The sequence below is a fragment of the Arachis hypogaea genome, chromosome 16 (genome assembly GCF_003086295.3).
Source record: "Arachis hypogaea cultivar Tifrunner chromosome 16, arahy.Tifrunner.gnm2.J5K5, whole genome shotgun sequence".
Lineage (NCBI taxonomy): Eukaryota > Viridiplantae > Streptophyta > Magnoliopsida > Fabales > Fabaceae > Arachis > Arachis hypogaea.
Genome location: NC_092051.1, coordinates 130,638,663 through 130,657,285, shown reverse-complemented (window position 1 = coordinate 130,657,285; position 18,623 = coordinate 130,638,663). Strand labels below are relative to the sequence as shown.

Here is an 18,623-nt window from a genome sequence, read left to right as displayed (position 1 = left end):
TATTACATGTGGCTGGCTTTGATGATGATGATAGGAATTCTTGATTCTCTTTGTGATGTAACCCTAACCATTAACATGTTAGACGGGATTGATCCTATCTTCCATGCTAAACTGTATCCGTTTTGGTTAAGTTGACATCTGTTAAGTGGAAACATTCCCTCAAAAATTGGTTATGTTAAGAAATTTGATATGAGCCACAACCTTCTTAGTGGTAGTGTACGCTTTTTGTCCATTAAGGATGGTCCTTATATTCTTGGGACAAAATCTTTTTTTTATCAAGTTTGGATCTTAGCTACAATAATCTCACAGGGAATTTACCTATAGAACTTGCAAGCATACCTCATATAAATTTGTCATTCAATTTTTTTGAGTGTCCACAAGGCTGCAAGAATTTTTATGCAAAATCAATGATTGGAAATACTCCATTGTCTGTCAACTCTTCTATTAAAGATCAAAACACAGAAAAATCAGGGCACCTAGGTATAATTGCTCTTCCTATTAGTTGTTTCTTCCTCCATGTCATTTTTGTGGGTATATTTTGTTTTACTCGACGCACCAAGAAGGTTAAAGTTTAACCAAGTTCAGAAAAGAATAGAGACTTATTTTTCCTATGGAACTATGATGGAAAAATTGCATTTGAAGACATCATCGAAGCAACACAGGATTTTGACATCATATACTGCATAGCAACTGGTACTTATGACAATGTGTACAGAGTGCAACTTTCAAATGGCAAAATTTTTGCATAGAAGAAACTTCACTAAAGGGAGTCACAAAATCCATCTTTTGACAAAAGCTTACGAAATGAGGTAAAGATGTTGTCACAAATCCGTCACAGAAACATTGTCAAGCTCCATGGATTTTGTCTCCACCATCGGTGCATGTTTTTGGTATACGAATACATGGGAAGAGGAAGCTTATTTTATGCCTTGAACATGGATGATGAAGAAGCTAAGGAGTTAAGTTGGAGCAAGAGGGTGGATATCATTAGCGGAACAGTTAATGGATTGTCTTACATGCATCATGATTGTTTTTCGCAAATAGTTCACAAAGATGTAACAAGCAACAAAATTTTTTTGAACTCAGAGTTGAGTGTTGTTGTCTCAGACTTTGGAAATGCTAGACTTCCTGATCCTGATTCTTCAAATCAGACATTACAAGTTGGAACATATGGGTACTTTGCACCAGGTAAACTTTTCTTAAAAAATCTTTGAATGCTTTTAGTAAATAGATTTATCAATTCTTGGATGAATGAAATGAATTTCATTGAGATTATTCTTTATTCGTTGTGCAGAGTTGGCTCATACAATGACTGTGACAGAAAAGTGTGACGTCTATAGTTTTGGAGTGGTGGCATTGGAAAATTTAATGGGAGGCACCCAAGAGAGCTAATCTCATCTTTGCTAGATGACACTTCTAACAAAAACATAATGGTAAAAGATCTCTTGGATCCATGCATCCGTTTATCATTAAGTCAAAAACAAACTCAAGATATAGCTCATGTAGTAACACTGGCATTAACATGCTTGCGTTCTAATCCAAAGTCAAGATCATCAATGCATCAAGTGACACACGAGCTTTCTACTTCTAAACAGTCACTGTCGTTACTTTTTGCTGAGATTACAATTCATCAATTGATAGCATAATCTTCGGGGAGACAGCAATAGTGTGATAACTGCTGATTAAAAGATGAATAAGGTAAGAAATTGTTATTATTGAAGCAATTTTTTTTCTATTTAGAACTTTAATGCTTTGCTAAATACAATGAACATATAAACATTAATTCTTTACTATATGCGTGAGGTTAAGGACATGGTTAAGACTTACCATGTATTTCCTTTGATCTATTCAATTTTCTCACAAAGTTCTTTAATTTTCTTTTTAGTTCAATTTTTATTAAACTTACATCCAATGTTAACATCTTGGTTATTCCTTTCATCCTTTTTTTGTTTTTTTTTTATTTAAATTTTTGATATGTTTTTATGTCTTTTATAATTAGAATAATCAATATTATAAAATATTTTTAAGCTATTCATACTCATAACAAACATATAATTTGATGGTGTCACTGCGGTCTATTACATGTGGCTAGCTTTGATGATGATGATAGGAATTCTTGATTCTCTTTGTGATGTAACCCTAACCATTAACATGTTAGACGGGATTGATCCCATCTTCCATGCTAAACTGTATCCGTTTTGGTGAAGTTGACATTTGTTAAGTGGAAACATTCCCTCAATAATTGGTTATGTTAAGAAATTTGATATGAGCCACAATCTTCTTAGTCGTAGTGTACCCTTTTTGTCCATTAAGGATGGTCCTTATATTCTTGGGACAAAATCTTTTTTTTATCAAGTTTGGATCTTAGCTACAATAATTTCACAGGGAATTTACCTATAGAACTTGCAAGCATACCTCATATAAATTTGTCATTCAAGTTTTTTGAGTGTCCACAAGGCTGCAAGAATTTTTATGCAAAATCAATGATTGAAAATACTCCATTGTCTGTCAACTCTTCTATTAAAGATCAAAACACAGAAAAATCAGGGCACCTAGGTATAATTGCTCTTCCTATTAGTTGTTTCTTCCTCCATGTCATTTTTGTGGGTATATTTTGTTTTACTCGGCGCACCAAGAAGGTTAAAGTTTAACCAAGTTCAGAAAAGAATAGAGACTTATTTTTCCTATGGAACTATGATGGAAAAATTGCATTTGAAGACATCATCGAAGCAACACAGGATTTTGACATCAGATACTGCATAGCAACTGGTACTTATGACTATGTGTACAAAGTGCAACTTTCAAAAGGAAAAATTTTTGCATTGAAGAAACTTCACTGAAGGGAGTCACAAAATCCATCTTTTAACAAGAGCTTCTGAAACAAGGTAAAGATGTTGTTCCAAATCCGTCACACAAACATTGTCAAGCTCCATGGATTTTGTCTCCACCATCGGTGCATGTTTTTGGTATACGAATACATGGAAAGAGGAAGCTTATTTTATGCCTTGAACATGAATGATGAAAAAGCTAAGGAGTTAAGTTGGAGCAAGAGGGTGGATATCATTAGCGGAACAGCTAATGGACTGTCTCACAGGCATCATGATTGTTTCTCGCCAATAGTTCACAAAGATGTAACAAGCAACAACATTTTGTTGAACTCAGAGTTGCATGTTGTTGTCTCAGACTTGGAAATGCTAGACTTCTTGATCCTGATTCTTCAAATCAGACATTACAAGTTGGAACATATGGGTACTTTGCACCAGGTAAACTTTTCTTTAAAAATCTTTGAATGCTTTTAGTAAATAGATTTATCGATTCTTGAATATATGAAATTTATTTCATTGAGATTATTCTTTATTCGTTGTGCAGAGTTGGCTCATACAATGACTGTGACAAAAAAGTGTGACGTCTATAATTTTGGAGTGGTGGCATTGGAAACTTTAATGGGAGGCACCCAAGAGAGCTAATCTCATCTTTGCTAGATGACACTTCTAATGAAAACATAATGGTAAAAGATCTCTTGGATCCACGCATCCGTTTATCATTAAGTCAAAAATAAACTCATGCTATAGCTCATGTAGTAACACTGGCATTAACATTCTTGCGTTCTAATCCAAAGTCAAGACCATCAATGCAGTAAGTGTCGCACGAGCTTTCTACTTCTAAACAGTCACTGTCGTTGCTTTTCGCTGAGATTACAATTCATCAATTGATAGCATAATTTTTGGGGAGATAGCAATAGTGTGATAACTGCTGATTAGAAGATGAATAAGGTGAGAAATTGTTATTATTGAAGCAATATTTTTTTTCTATTTAGAACTTTAATGCTTTGCTAAATACAATGAACATATAATCATTAATTCTTTGCTATATGTGTGAGGTTAAGGACATGGTTAAGGCTTACCATGTATTTCCTTTGATCTATCCAATTTTCTCACAAAGTTCTTTAATTTTCTTTTTAGTTCAATTTTTATTTATCTTACATCCAATGTTAACATCTTGGTTATTCTTTCCATCCTTTTTTGTTTTTTTTTTTTAATTTTTGATTTGTTTTTATGTCTTTTATAATTAGAATAATCAATAATACAAAATATTTTTAAGTCATTCAAACTCATAACAAACATATAATTTGATGGTGTCACTGCTGACTATTACATGCCGCTAGCTTTGATGATGATGATAGGAATTCTTGATTCACTTTGTTTTGTAAACCTATCGAATAACAAGCTTCAGGGTTTGATCCCATCTCCCATGCTAAATTGTATAGGTTTTGGTGAAGTTGACATCTGTTAAGTGGAAACTTTCCCTCAATAATTTGTTATGTTAAGAAATTTGATATGAGCCACAATCTTCTTAGTGGTAGTGTACCCTTTTTGTCCATTAAGGATGGTCCTTATATTCCTACCACTTTTTTTTTTTTTATCAATTTTGGATCTTAGCTACAATAATTTCACAAGGAATTTACCTATAGAACTTGCAAGCATACCTCATATAAATTTGTCATACAACTTTTTTTAGTGTCCACAAGGCTACAAGGATTTTTATGCAGAATCAATTATTGGTAATACTCCAATGTCTGTCAACTCTTCCGTTCAAGGTCAAAACACCAAAAAATCAAGGCACCTAGGTATAATTGCTCTTCCTATTAGTTGTTTCTTCCTCTTTGTCATTTTTATGGGTATATTTTGTTTTATTCGGTGCACCAAGAAGGTTAAAAATTTACCAAGTTCAGAAAAGAATAGAGACTTATTTTTCATATGGAATTATGAAGGTATAATTGCATTTGAAGACATTATCGAAGGAACACAGGATTTTGACATCAGATACTGCATAGCAACTGGGACTAATGATTATGTGTACAAAGCGCAAATTTCAAATGGAAAAATTTTTGCATTGAAGAAACTTCACTAAAGGGAGTCACAAAATCCATCTTTTGACATGAGCTTCCGAAACGAGGTAAAGATGTTGTCACAAATCCGTCACAGAAACATTGTCAAGCTCCATGGATTTTGTCTCCACCATCGGTGCATGTTTTTTGTATACGAATACATGGGAAGAGGAAGCTTATTTTATGCCTTGAATGTTGATGATGATGAAGCTAAGGAGTTAAGTTGGAGCAAGAGCGTGGATATCATTAGCGGAACAGCTAATGGATTGTCTTACATGCATCATGATTGTTTCCCGCCAATAGTTCACAAAGATGTAACAAGCAACAACACTTTGTTGAACTCAGAGTTGCATGTTGTTGTCTCAAACTTTGGAATTGCTAGACTTCTTGATCCTGATTCTTCAAATCAGACGTTACAAGTTGGAACATATGGGTACTTTGCACCAGGTAAAGTTTTCTTAAAAAAATCTTTGAATGCTTTTAGTAAATAGATTTATCAATTCTTGAATATATGAAATTAATTTCATTGAGATTATTCTTTATTCGTTGTGCAGAGTTGGCTCATACAATGGCTGTGACAGAAAAGTGTGACATCTATAGTTTTGGAGTGGTGGCATTGAAAACTTTAATGGGAGGCACCCAAGAGAGCTAATCTCATCTTTGCTAGATGACACTTCTAACAAAAACATAAAGACAAAAGATCTCTTGGATCCACGCATCCGTTTATCATTAAGTCAAAAAGAAACTCAAGCTATAGCTCATGTAGTAACACTGGCATTAACATGCTTACATTCTAATCCAAAGTCAAGACCATCAATGCAGCAAGTAGCACATGAGCTTTCTACTTCTAAACAGTCACTATCGTTACTTTTCGCTGAGATTACAATTCATCAGTTGATAGCATAGTCTTCGGGGAGATAGCAATAGTGAAATAACTGCTAATTAGAAGATGGATAAGGTAAGAAATTGCTTTTATTGAAGTAATATTTTTTTCTATTTAGAACTTTAATGCTTTGCTAAATACAATGAACGTATAATCATTAATTCATTACTATATGCGTGAGGTTAAGGACATGGTTAAGGCTTACCATGTATTTCCTTTGATCTATCCATTTTTCTCACAAAGTTCTTTAATTTTCTTTTTAGTTCAATTTTTGTTTAGCATACATCCAATGTTAACATCTTGGTTTTTCTTTCCATCCTTTTTTTGTTTTTATTTTTAATTTTTGATATGTTTTTATGTCTTTTATAATTAGAATAATCAATATTACAAAACATTTTTAAGCCATTCATACTCATAACAAACATATAATTTGATGGTGTCACTGTTGACTATTACATGTGGCTAGCTTTGATGATGATGATTGGAATTCTTAATACTCTTTGTGATGTAAACCTATCCAATAACAAGTTAGAGGGATTGATCCCATCTCCCATGCTAATTTATATCCGTTTTGGTGAAGTTGACATCTGTTAAGTGGAAACAATCCCTCAAAAATTGGTTATGTTAAGAAATTTGATACGAGCCACAATCTTCTTGGTGGTAGTGTACCCTTTTTGTCCGTTAAGGATGGTCCTTATATTCTTGGGACAAAATCTTTTTCTATCAAGTTTGGATCTTAGCTACAATAATCTCACAGGGAATTTACCTATAGAACTTGCAAGCATACCTCATATAAATTTGTCATTCAACTTTTTTAAGTGTCCATAAGACTGCAAGGATTTTTATGCAAAATCGATGATTTGTAATACTCCAATGTCTGTAAACTCTTCCGTTCAAGATCAAAACACGAAAAAATCAAGGCACGTAGGTGTAATTGCTCTTTCTATCAGTTGTTTCTTCCTCCTTGTCATTTTTGTGGGTATATTTTTTTTTATTCGGCGCACCAAGAAGGTTAAAGTTTAAACAAGTTCAGAACAGAATAGAGGCTTGTTTTTCATATGGAACTATGATGGTAAAATTTCATTTGAAGACATCATCGAAGCAACACAGAATTTTGACATCAGATACTGCATACCAACTGTTACTTATGACAATGTGTACAGAGCGCAACTTTCAAGTGGCAAAATTTTTGGATTGAAGAAACTTCACTAAAGGGAGTCACAAAATCCATCTTTTTACAAGAGCTTCCGAAACGAGGTAAAGATGTTGTCACAAATCCGTTACAGAAACATTGTCAAGCTCTATGGATTTTGTCTCTACCATCTGTGCATGTTTTTGGCATACGAATACATGGGAAGAGGAAGCTTATTTTATGCCTTGAACATGGATGATGAAGAGCTTAGGAGTTAAGTTGGAGCAAGAGGGTGGATATCATTAGCGGAACAGCTAATGGATTGTTTTACATGCATCATGATTGTTTTCCGCCAATAGTTCACAAAGATGTATCAAGAAACAACATTTTGTTGAACTCAGAGTTGCATGTTTTGTCTCAAACTTTGGAACTGCTAGACTTCTTGATCCTGATTCTTCAAATTAGACATTACAAGTTGGAACATATGGGTACTTTGCACCAGGTAAAGTTTTCTTAAAAAATCTTTGAATGCTTTTAGGAAATAGATTTATCAATTCTTGAATATATGAAATTAATTTTATTGAGATTATTCTTTATTCGTTATGCAGAGTTGGCTCATACAATGACTGTGACAGAAAAGTGTGATGTCTATAATTTTGGAGTGGTGGCATTGGAAACTTTAATGGGAGGCACCCAAGAGAGCTAATCTCATATTTGCTAGATGACATTGTTAGGAAATTATTTAATTTCCTAATTTATTTGTGGGCAATAGATATATTAATTATAATCACAAATTATACTATTTCAAATTAAATGACTTATATAATGGTGATCTCATTTATTGTTTTAAATGCTAAATTGAATAAGTCATTATTACTTTTGATTTGGAATTAAATGAGAATAAAACCAGATATTATCTTTTGTTCCTTAGATAATTATCTTTTGAATTTTAGATATATTATCTTTTGGACTTTAGATACTATTTTATTTGGGCTTAAGGGTTTAATGGGTGCCATGCTCAAATATAAATAGGCCTTCAGGGTTTCGGTCCCCAATACACCAAAGCCGCCTTTGTTGCTCTTTTTCCATCAAAAGAGTCACAATTCAGCCGCCAGGGATACAGAAGGCTTCGGTTGAGGAAGATCGAAAGAACCACAAGATCCAAATCCTTCCATCAATTTCTGACTCTTATGAGTAAAGTTACGCTTCCGCATTATGATATACTTTTGGTGATTCAATATGGATGATCTGGATTATTGAAATTAATTTATTCCAACAAGTGGTATCAGAGCCATCTATAATTGAGCCATTGAAAATATTAAGTTTTTTAATTTCACCGGATCAAAACATGTTTGCTTTGTTTGGATCGAATTCAATTTTGTGGATCCGGTGAATTCATTATTTATTTTAATGTGTATACATTGACCTTATGAATTGCAGTGCCTTCTTTATATGTATTGATTTATTTGTTAATGTATTTTGTACATGTGAATGTACTGCGCCTTTGATTTATGAGTAAAGCAACATATGTGTGTGGATAATGATCATGCACCTCTTCGCTATCTGTTTCATGGATTCGTTCTTTTTGGAGAAAATAGTGGTAATAAGTTGCCGATAATATATACGAAACTAATCGGCGTTTTAAATTTTTTTTATTAAGATTTAATTTTTTGTGCGGTTTAAGAAATTTTTTTTATTTAATTATTACATAAGGAAACTAGTAATAATTTGGATTATTATACCCACCTATTTTCTGAAGATTTGGTTTTAGAATAAATTGATTGAACATTATGCTATCAAAGTAGCCTCTTTTGTGAAAATTGATTTATTCAAAACATTAGGAATATGGTGATTTGTAATTCATGCGAATATTGGTCAGCCCAAAGGAAGGTCTATATTTGGCTGAATTACATATACATATTGATAGTAAATACATGTTTGGGTAACTAATTATGAATAAAGTAATGCTTATTATTTATGCGGACAATAATCGGCCCAAAGAAAGTTTATTGTTTGGCCAAATAATAAACATTCGTTTATTTTCTATTAATTATGCGATAAATAATCGGCCCAAAGGAAGGTTATTGTTTGGCCAATTAATAGAAAATATATACGGTAATAAATAGGTTGCGAAGTTTAAGTTTCCATGTGTGCATTTAGTCGGTCCAAAGAAAGGCTTAATGTGTGATAGAAATTTTGACAATATTTGATTATTGCAATGAGAGTTTCACTTACAGTTAATTTTTCTATCCAAAGATTGAAAATTAATGTTGTTCTAGATATCTCAATATGGATTTTTTTTCCCATTATTTAACTAATATTTACTACATGTTTATTTGTTCTAATCCAGAAACTATGGCTTTAGCTACCATTGTTTCTACACAAATTAGTAGTATTCATATGCTGAATGGTTCAAACTTTAAAGTTTGGAAGGATACCATCGATATTGTCCTCGGTTGTATGGATCTAGATATAGCTCTTCGAGAGGAGAAACTCACTTCCACTCCGGAAAATCTCAATGAGGTTAAAATAGAGAAGTGGGAGAGATCCAATCAAATGAGCATTATGATCATGAAACGCTCAATTCTTGAGACGTTTCGGGGCTCAATTACTGAGGGTAAAGATGCCAAACAGTTCCTAAAGGATGCTGAAAAATTCTTTACTAAGAATGAAAAGGCGGAGGCAAGTAGTCTTTTGAGCAAACTTGTCTCCATGAGGTATAAAGGTAGAGGGAACATAAGGGAGTACATTATGGAAATGTCTCATCTTGCTTCAAAATTGAAAGCACTAAACTTAGAGTTGTCTGAAGACTTACTCGTGCATTTCATTTTGATATCCCTTCCTGCACACTTTGGGCAATTCAAAGTGAGTTATAACACTCTGAAGGACACTTGGTCCTTAAATGAGCTTATATCTCACTGTGTGCAAGAAGAAGAGAGGCTACAGCAAGATAAGACTGAAAGTGCTCACATGGCTTTATCTTCTCATTATAAAAGGAAGCGTGATACTACTGCGGATGTGCCTTCTCAGCAGAAAAAGGCTAAGAAACAGGATCAAGTTTCAACCTGTTTCTTCTGTAAGAAGGTGGGACCATGAAGAAAGATTGTACCAAATATGCCACCTGGCGTGTAAAGAAGGGTATAATTCTTACTTTTGTTTGTTCTGAGGCTAGTTTAAGTTATGCACCTGTTGATACTTGGTGGGTAGATTCTGCTGCTACTACTCATGTAAGTGTTACTATGCAGGGTTGCCTGTGGAGCCGACCGCCAAGTGATGCTGAAAGATACATCTATGTGGCAGACGGCAATATAGTTGCAGTCGAAGCTATAGGAACCTTTAGATTATGTTCCACGAGTGAATTTTACTTGGATTTATTAGAGACATTTTATGTACCGTCATTTAGACGGAATTTGATTTCTGTTTCTCGTTTGGACAAATCAGGTTATTTTTGTTCGTTCGGAGACAATAAAGTCAGTCTCTTCTATAATTCAAATAATATTTACTCTGGTCATTTGGTGGATAATCTATATAGGCTTGAATTAAATTCCTATAATAATAAAATACTGCAAACAGGTATAAAACGAAAACTAAATGAGAATTCGGCATCATTATGGCACAAACGCCTAGGTCGCATCTCTAAACAGAGAATTCAGAGGCTCGTGTCGGATGGAATTCTTGGACCCCTAAATTTGGCAGACTTTGAAGTCTGCATTGAGTGCATAAAGGGGAAAAGGACAAACGAAAGGAAATTAGGTGCCGATAGAGCTAAAGATGTCTTAGAACTGATACATACCGATATATGTGGCCCATTCCCTACTGTCTCTTGGAATGGACAATGGTACTTTATTACGTTCATAGATGATTACTCTCGTTATGGGTATCTATATTTAATTCATGAAAAGTCCCAAGCCTTGGATGTTTTCAAGTCTTTCAAAGCTGAAGTTGAACTTCAACTTGGAAAGAAAATTAAAGCTGTCAAATTTGATCGTGGTGGAGAATACTACGGAAGATATGATAGTTCAGGTGAGCAACGTCCCAGGCCTTTTGCTCTTTTCCTAGAGGAGTGTGGTATTGTTCTGCAATACACCATGCCAGGCAAACCTAGCATGAATGGTGTTGCAGAGTGAAGGAACCGAACTCTTAAGGACATGGTGAGAAGTATGATTAGTCATTCTTCCTTGCCTGAATCACTCTAGGGAGAAGCTTTAAAGACCGCAGTGTACATCCTTAATAGGGTGCCAAGCAAAGCAGTTAACAAAACCCCATATGAAATTTGGACTGGGAAAAGGTCCAGTATAAAGCATTTGCATATTTGGGGATATCCAGCTGAGGCGCGACCTTATAGGCCGCATGAAAGAAAATTGGACTCAAGGACAATTAGTTGCTACTTTGTTAGTTACGCTGAGCGTTCACGGGGGTACAAGTTTTACAATCCTGCATCAAGGTCTATTTTTGAAACGAGAAATGCGAGATTTCTTGAGGATGTTGAGTTTGGGGGGGAAGGAAATATTAGGAATGTTGCTTTTGATGAGGATTCTATAACTGACAATGATCAGGACCTTGTGCCTATTATTGTTCAAGATACAGTTATAGTACAAGAGCACAATGAAAATCTTACTGTAGATCCAGTTACAGTACAAGAGAACAATGAGAATATTGTTGTTGCTCAAGATACTACTACAGTACCGGAAAATAATGAGAATCCTCCTCAACCCCAACCCATGCAGCAAGCTTAACAACCTCAAGAAGTGCCATTAAGGAGATCCATAAGAGAAAGGAGAAGTGCAATTTCGGATGAATATGTAGTCTATCTCCAAGAACATGAGGATGGCATTGGTTTGACAGAAAATGACCCAATCAATTTTCTTCAAGCTATGCAAAGTTCTAACTCTGAAAAGTGAATCGATGCCATGAAAGAAGAGATGAAGTCTATGAAAGACAATGATATTTGGGATCTCGTAGAATTACCTGAAGGTGTGAAACCAATTGGTTGTAAATGGATATTTAAAACCAAAAGGGATTCTAAGGGTAATATCGAGAGATATAATGCTCGTCTAGTCGCTAAAGGCTTTACTCAAAAAGAGGGCATAGACTATAAAGAGACTTTCTCTCCAGTATCATCGAAAGACTCTTTTAGAACCATAATGGCACTAGTAGCTCATTTTGACTTGGAGCTACATCAGATGGATGTAAAGACAGCGTTTCTCAATGGTGACATTGATAAAATGATGTATATGGTACAACCAGAAAAAATTGTATCATATGATTCAAAATCTATGGTTTGTAAGTTAAAGAAATCCATCTATGGTCTCAAACAAGCTTCCCGTCAATGGTATCACAAGTTTCATCAAGTCATTACCTCATACGGTTTTGAGGTGAATATCATAGATGAGTGTGTATACCGCAAGTTCAATGGGAGTAAATACATCTTTTTCGTCTTATATGTTGATGACATTCTACTTGCCAGTAACGATATAGGCTTGTTGCATGAAACTAAGAAATTTCTATCGAACAAATTCGAAATGAAAGATCTTGGTGATGCCTCTTTTGTATTAGGAATTGAGATACTAAGAGATCGTTCTCAAGGTATTCTTGGATTATCACAAAAGAACTATATCGAAAAGATTTTAAGTAGATATGGCATGAAAGGTTGTAGACCGATGGACACACCCATAGCTAAAGGAGACAAGTTCAGTCTTAAGCAATGCCCTAAAAATGATCTTGAGAGGACAGCAATGCATGATAAACCTTATGCATCAGCACTAGGGAGCTTAATGTATGCTCAAGTCTGCACACGTCCCGATATATCATTTATAGTGGGAGTATTGGGTAGATACTTGAGCAATCCGGGCATGGATCATTGGATAGCTGTTAAACGCGTAATGCGTTATCTGAAGAGAACAAAGGATTACATGCTTACTTATCGGAGATCAGAAAATTTGGAGATCATTGGGTATTCTGATTCCAATTTTGTGGGATGCCAAGACAGTAGACGCTCTACTTCAGGCTGTATCTTCATTTTGGCTGGAGGAGCTATTGCATGGAAGTCTAACAAACAGACTCTTATAGCTTCCTCAACAATGGAGGCAGAATATGTTGCTTACTTTGAGGCATCCAAACATGGCATATGGTTGCGAAACTTTGTCAATGAGCTTCATATAGTAGATGACATTGAAAAGCCATTAAAGATATTCTGTGACAACAAGTCAGTAGTTTTATATTCCAACAACAATATGAGCTTGACAAAATCGAAGCATATAGACATCAAGTTCTTAGTTGTCAAGGAGAAAATTCAAGAAAAACAGATTTCCATAGAACATATAGGAACAGAATATATGCTAGCAGACCCATTAACTAAGGGATTGATCCCTAAAATCTTTCATGAGCACACTGCTCGAATGGGAGTCAATATTTGTGATGCCTTGGTTTATTCTAACAAAAATATAATGGTAAAAGATCTCTTGGATCCACGCATCCCTTTATCATTAAGTCAAAAAGAAACTCAAGCTATAGCTCATGTTGTAACACTTGCATTAACATGCTTGCGTTCTAATCTAAAGTCAAGACCATCAATGCAGCAAGTGGCGCACGAGCTTTCTACTTTTAAACAGTCACTGTCGTTGCTTCTCGCTGGGATTACAATTCATCAATTGATAGCATAATCTTCGGGGAGATAGCAATAGTGAAATAACTGCTAATTAGAAGATGAATAAGGTAAGAAATTGTTATTATTAAAGCAATATTTTTTTCTATTTAGAACTTTAATGCTTTGCTAAATACAATGAACATATAAACATTAATTAATTACTATATGCGTGAGGTTAAGGACATGGTTAAGGCTTACCATGTATTTCCTTTGTTCTATCCATTTTTCTCACAAAGTTCTTTAATTTTCTTTTTAGTTCAATTTTTATTTAGCTTACATCCAATGTTAACATCTTGGTTATTCTTCCCATCCTTTTTTGTTTTTTTTTTTTAATTTTTGATATGCTTTTATGTCTTTTATAATTAGAATAATCAATAATACAAAATATTTTTAATCCATTCATACTCATAACAAACATATAATTTGATGGTGTCACTGCTGACTATTACATGTGGCTAGCTTTGATGATGATGATAGGAATTCTTGATTCTCTTTGTGATGTAGACCTATCCAATAACAAGTTAGAGAGATTGATCCCATCTCCCGTGCTAAACTGTATCAGTTTTGGTGAAGTTGACATCTGTTAAGTGGAAACATTCCCTCAAAAATTGGTTATGTTAAGAAATTTGATATGAGCCACAATCTTCTTAGTGGTAGTGTACCCTTTTTGTCCATTAAGGATAGTCCTTATATTCTTGGGACAAAATCTTTTTTTATCAAGTTTGGATCTTAGCTACAATGATCTCCCAGGGAATTTACCTATAGCACTTGCAAGCATACCTCATATAAATTTGTCATTCAACTTTTTTGAGTGTTCACAAGGCTGCAAGGATTTTTATGCAAAATCAATGATTGGTAATACTCCAATGTCTGTAAACTTTTCCGTTCAAGATCAAAACACTAAAAAATCAAGGCATCTAGGTGGGTATATTTTGTTTTATTCGGCGCACCAAGAGGGTTAAAGTTTAACCAAGTTCAGAAAAGAATAGCAACTTGTTTTTCATATGGAACTATGATGGTAAAATTGCATTTGAAGACATCATCGAAGCAACACAGGATTTTGACATCAAATACTGCATAGCAACTGGTGCTTATGACTATGTGTGCAGAGTGCAACTTTCAAATGGCAAAATTTTTGCATTGAAGAAACTAGGGGTGTTCATGGATCGGATTCGATCCGCATATGTGCGGTATTTATCCGAATCCGATCCGAAAATTGCGGATATGGATCCGATTCGCAAGGCTTTCGGATCGGATCGGATCGGATCCTTACACTAATCGGATCGGATTGCGGATTTTGTGTTGGTATCCGCATATCCGCGTATCCGCAAAAATAAAAAAATAAATAAATAAATATTTTTTTATGTTTTATTTCAACTAATAATTATCATATATGTTGTATTATTTTAATTTATTATTTAAGAAAAGTATGTTTAATATTATTTTAAGAGTAAACATATTTAAAAGAATAGAAAAAATGAATTTCATTGATATTTTTTTAATAAAAATAAACTTTTAAAAATATTTTTGTGTTTTGCGAATATATCCGATATCCGATCCGCAAATATGCGGATCGGATCGAAATTTTGGCCATATCCGATCCAATCCGATCCGTGTGCAGCCCTAGAAGAAACTTCATTAAAGGGAGTCACAAAATCCATCTTTTGACAAGAGCTTCCGAAACGAGGTAAAGATGTTGTCACAAATCCGTCACAGAATCATTGTCAAGCTCCATGGATTTTGTCTCCACCATCAGTGCATATTTTTGGTATATGAATACATGGAAAGAGAAAGCTTATTTTATGCCTTGAACATGGATGATGAAGAAGCTAAGGAGTTAAGTTGGAGCAAGAGGGTAGATATCATTGGTGGAATAGCTAATGGATTGTCTTACATGCATCATGATTGTTTCCCGCCAATAGTTCACAAAGATGTTACAAGCAACAACATTTTGTTGAACTCAAAGTTGGATGTTGTTGTCTCAGACTTTGGAACTGCTAGACTTCTTAATCCTGTTCTTCAAATCAGATATTACAAGTTGGAACATATGGATACTTTGCACCAGGTAAAGTTTTTTTAAAAAATCTTTGAATGCTTTTAGTAAATAGAATTATCAATTCTTGAATATATGAAATTAATTTCATTGAGATTATTCTTTATTTGTTATGCAGAGTTGGCTCATACAATGACTGTGACAGAAAAGTGTGACGTCTATAGTTTTGGAGTGGTGGCATTGGAAACTTTAATGAGAGACACCCAAGAGAGCTAATCTCATCTTTGCTATAGTTCGTTGGCTTTTATGGGTTAGTTTGATCAATAGAACTATATAAATATATTATAAATCAATAAATTTTAGTCGATCAAATTATCAGCTTACTCAGAGTATTCAGAGTTCGAATTTATATATGTACCAATTTGTTAGTCAACCAGAATTTAAATTCATAATAAATTAGTTCTTGGTAGTTCTGTAATATTATAAAAAAAAAATACTAAAATAGTACTACATTACAATTCTAATCGTCCACAATATGTGTATCAAAATAAAAAAAATTATCTTTAAAAATTAATATTGTACCTATGAATATGATGTTATAGTTTTGAGCAATGTTCTGAAAACCGGTTCGAACCGGCCGGTCGAACCGGTTGAACCGCGAACCGATGAGAAATACGATTCGGTTATATGCTAAAACCGAAAAAAATGAAAACCGTTGTTGAACCGCTAAACCGGCCGGTAACCGGTCAGTCGAACCGAACCGGGACCCGGCCGGTTTTTTTCACTTTGCCCAAAAACTCTCAAAACGCGTCGTTTAGCACTCAGTAACCCCAACCTTACCCGTTACCAACCCTAACTCACTCCAACACTCTCTCCAACGGCGCAGCAACAGACCCTCCCTCGTCCTTCCCATCACCCTCGAGCTAACCGTTCCTCTCAACGTCGGCGAGCTCAGTCCCTCCTTTTCGTTCAGCCGCCGGACTACTCCTGACGCCGTCGCTGGTTGGAGCTTCGAAGCTCACTCAGTCCCTCACTCAGCTAACGTTTCAGACTCTCAGCAGTGGAAGCATAGTCGCCGGGTTCGTCTCCTGCCTCCGTCGCGAAGCTTTGTTCCACCGTCGCCAGCTCTCCGTTTCCAGCGCCGTCATCCTTCCTTGCATTTGAATCTGTAATTGAGCCTCTGTTTGATTTTGATTCTGATCTGTTTTTATTCTGAACTTTTTTTATTCTGATTGTTGGTTTGATTCTGATTTATTTTTATTCTTCCGTCATCCTCCCTATTGTTGATTCTGATTTGTTCTTTGGTTGGGTTGTTAATTTTATTTTTTTTACTTTGAACTTTTTGTTCTGGTTTTTTTATTAGTTGCCAAATCAGAAGGTACAATTTAGTATTACTGTTATGGCTGATTTGGATTTGCTGAGGAAGATTCAAGATTTATTATCCCTCTCTTGAGTTGAATGAAGTTTTTGTCAAAGTTAAAAGAATGTATCTGAGCAATTGCAACATGCATTGTTACTATTACACACAGCAATTTGATGATTTGTTTGATCTTTGTTGCCTGTGTTGGTATGTGTTGATGGCCTGGAGTTTTGAGCTATTTGTTAGATGAGTTTAGATTGTGATAAATTTTGATAATTGTTATGTTTTGAGAAAGTTTAGCTCAGTGATTACGATGAGCTTAATTGCAGAAGAGGTCTTGCTACTTTGTTGAATTTTGAGGTATACATACTTGCTTCTCTCGCTGTCTTTGTCTGTCTCTCCTTCTGCAACCATTGTCTCTTTTATAGTGATATCTGATATGTGGTCAAATTGCTTCTCTTTAATATCATGGTTACTAAAATTCAATTAATCTTTCCCCTAATCTGATGAGAACTCGATCAACCAAATTGGATTTCAATAGAACAGTTACATAAATATAAAGACATAGAATTGAAACTGAAATTGAAATTTATAATCAGACATGGAATTACAATCGACAGATTTGAAAAAGAAATAATAAACGGGGATACTTATCCCCTTATATAACCTACATGCTTGTTACATATACTTAGAGAAATAATATCCGAGGATACTTATATAACCTACATGCTTGTTACATAGATCTAGAGAAACTTACAGTATATGCTTAATCGAACTAAACAGCCCTAATAAAATCTATGACAAAGAAGGGGTTTTAACTTTTAACAAGAGTAATTGTAGTGAGAACATGTATGTAGTGAAGCTATGCGAACTCTGATTCAAGTAATTCAACCGTGAACTGAAATGGTGATATAGTGATATAGTTTTTTTGTGAACTGTGAAGTGTGAACTGATATAGTGATATAGTGATTAAATAAATAATTGAATATTGTTCTTGCTATTTTAATTTTCAGTTTTGATTGATCTTATTAACTTGTTAATTTGATAAATTATTGTTTTGGTGTTGTTCTTGACCTTTTGACTTTTATATTGTGTTTTGCTGTTGTTGATTTAATAAATTGTTCATTGAGTGGAAGATGAAAATTTGCCATGATAAACTTACTCTTGCCATGTTAAACCTGTCATGTTAAACCTACTCAATTCATTTCATTATTGGCATTCATAACAAGGCCTCTCATCTCCTCTGGTTGTTCTGTTAGGCATATCCACAAACAAGTCTCGCAAGCCACAAGGGTTTACATAAGTGAGGGATTAATGTAGCAAAACTGCAGCAAGTTATAGCGGATTTTGATGATTGATGATAAACTTAGATGTTGTCATTTTATGTTTGGTTGGTTGTTTTTGTTATTTGATTTTTGAGTATGTATTTGAATGAGATTATAACATTTTGGTTTATGTAGTACTTTTAATTTGGATGATATTTTAAAATTTATATTAGACTATAATTATGTTTTAGTGTGTTTATTTATATTTTATTTATTATTTTATTATAAAACGGTTTTTTCGGTTCAACTACAGTCAAACCGGTTGAACCTATAAACCAGTAAACTAGTAACTAAAACGGTTCGATGACCGGTTCGATTTTCAGAACCTTGGTTTTGAGATACAAAAATATTTTTCCTTCTTTTAGTATAATACATAAATAAATACTTTTTATTCGT

General features: G+C 34.3%; 1 long non-coding RNA gene and 4 pseudogenes across 1 annotated transcript; all 5 read left to right on the top strand.

The window, feature by feature from the left end:
• The first annotated feature begins 75 nt into the window (after positions 1 to 75).
• On the top strand, positions 76 to 1,646 carry LOC112757552 (MDIS1-interacting receptor like kinase 2-like; annotated as a pseudogene).
• A 436-nt stretch (positions 1,647 to 2,082) lies between these two features.
• Positions 2,083 to 3,721, top strand: LOC112757551 (MDIS1-interacting receptor like kinase 2-like; annotated as a pseudogene).
• A 12-nt stretch (positions 3,722 to 3,733) lies between these two features.
• On the top strand, positions 3,734 to 5,794 carry LOC112757550 (MDIS1-interacting receptor like kinase 2-like; annotated as a pseudogene).
• Positions 5,795 to 5,951: 157 nt separating this feature from the next.
• On the top strand, positions 5,952 to 13,565 carry LOC112757549 (MDIS1-interacting receptor like kinase 2-like; annotated as a pseudogene).
• Positions 13,566 to 16,365: 2,800 nt separating this feature from the next.
• Positions 16,366 to 18,417, top strand: LOC112755026 (uncharacterized). The gene is made up of 2 exons (XR_003178880.2): positions 16,366 to 16,710; positions 18,162 to 18,417. It is a non-coding gene; the product is annotated as an uncharacterized lncRNA (long non-coding RNA).
• Positions 18,418 to 18,623: the final 206 nt, after the last annotated feature.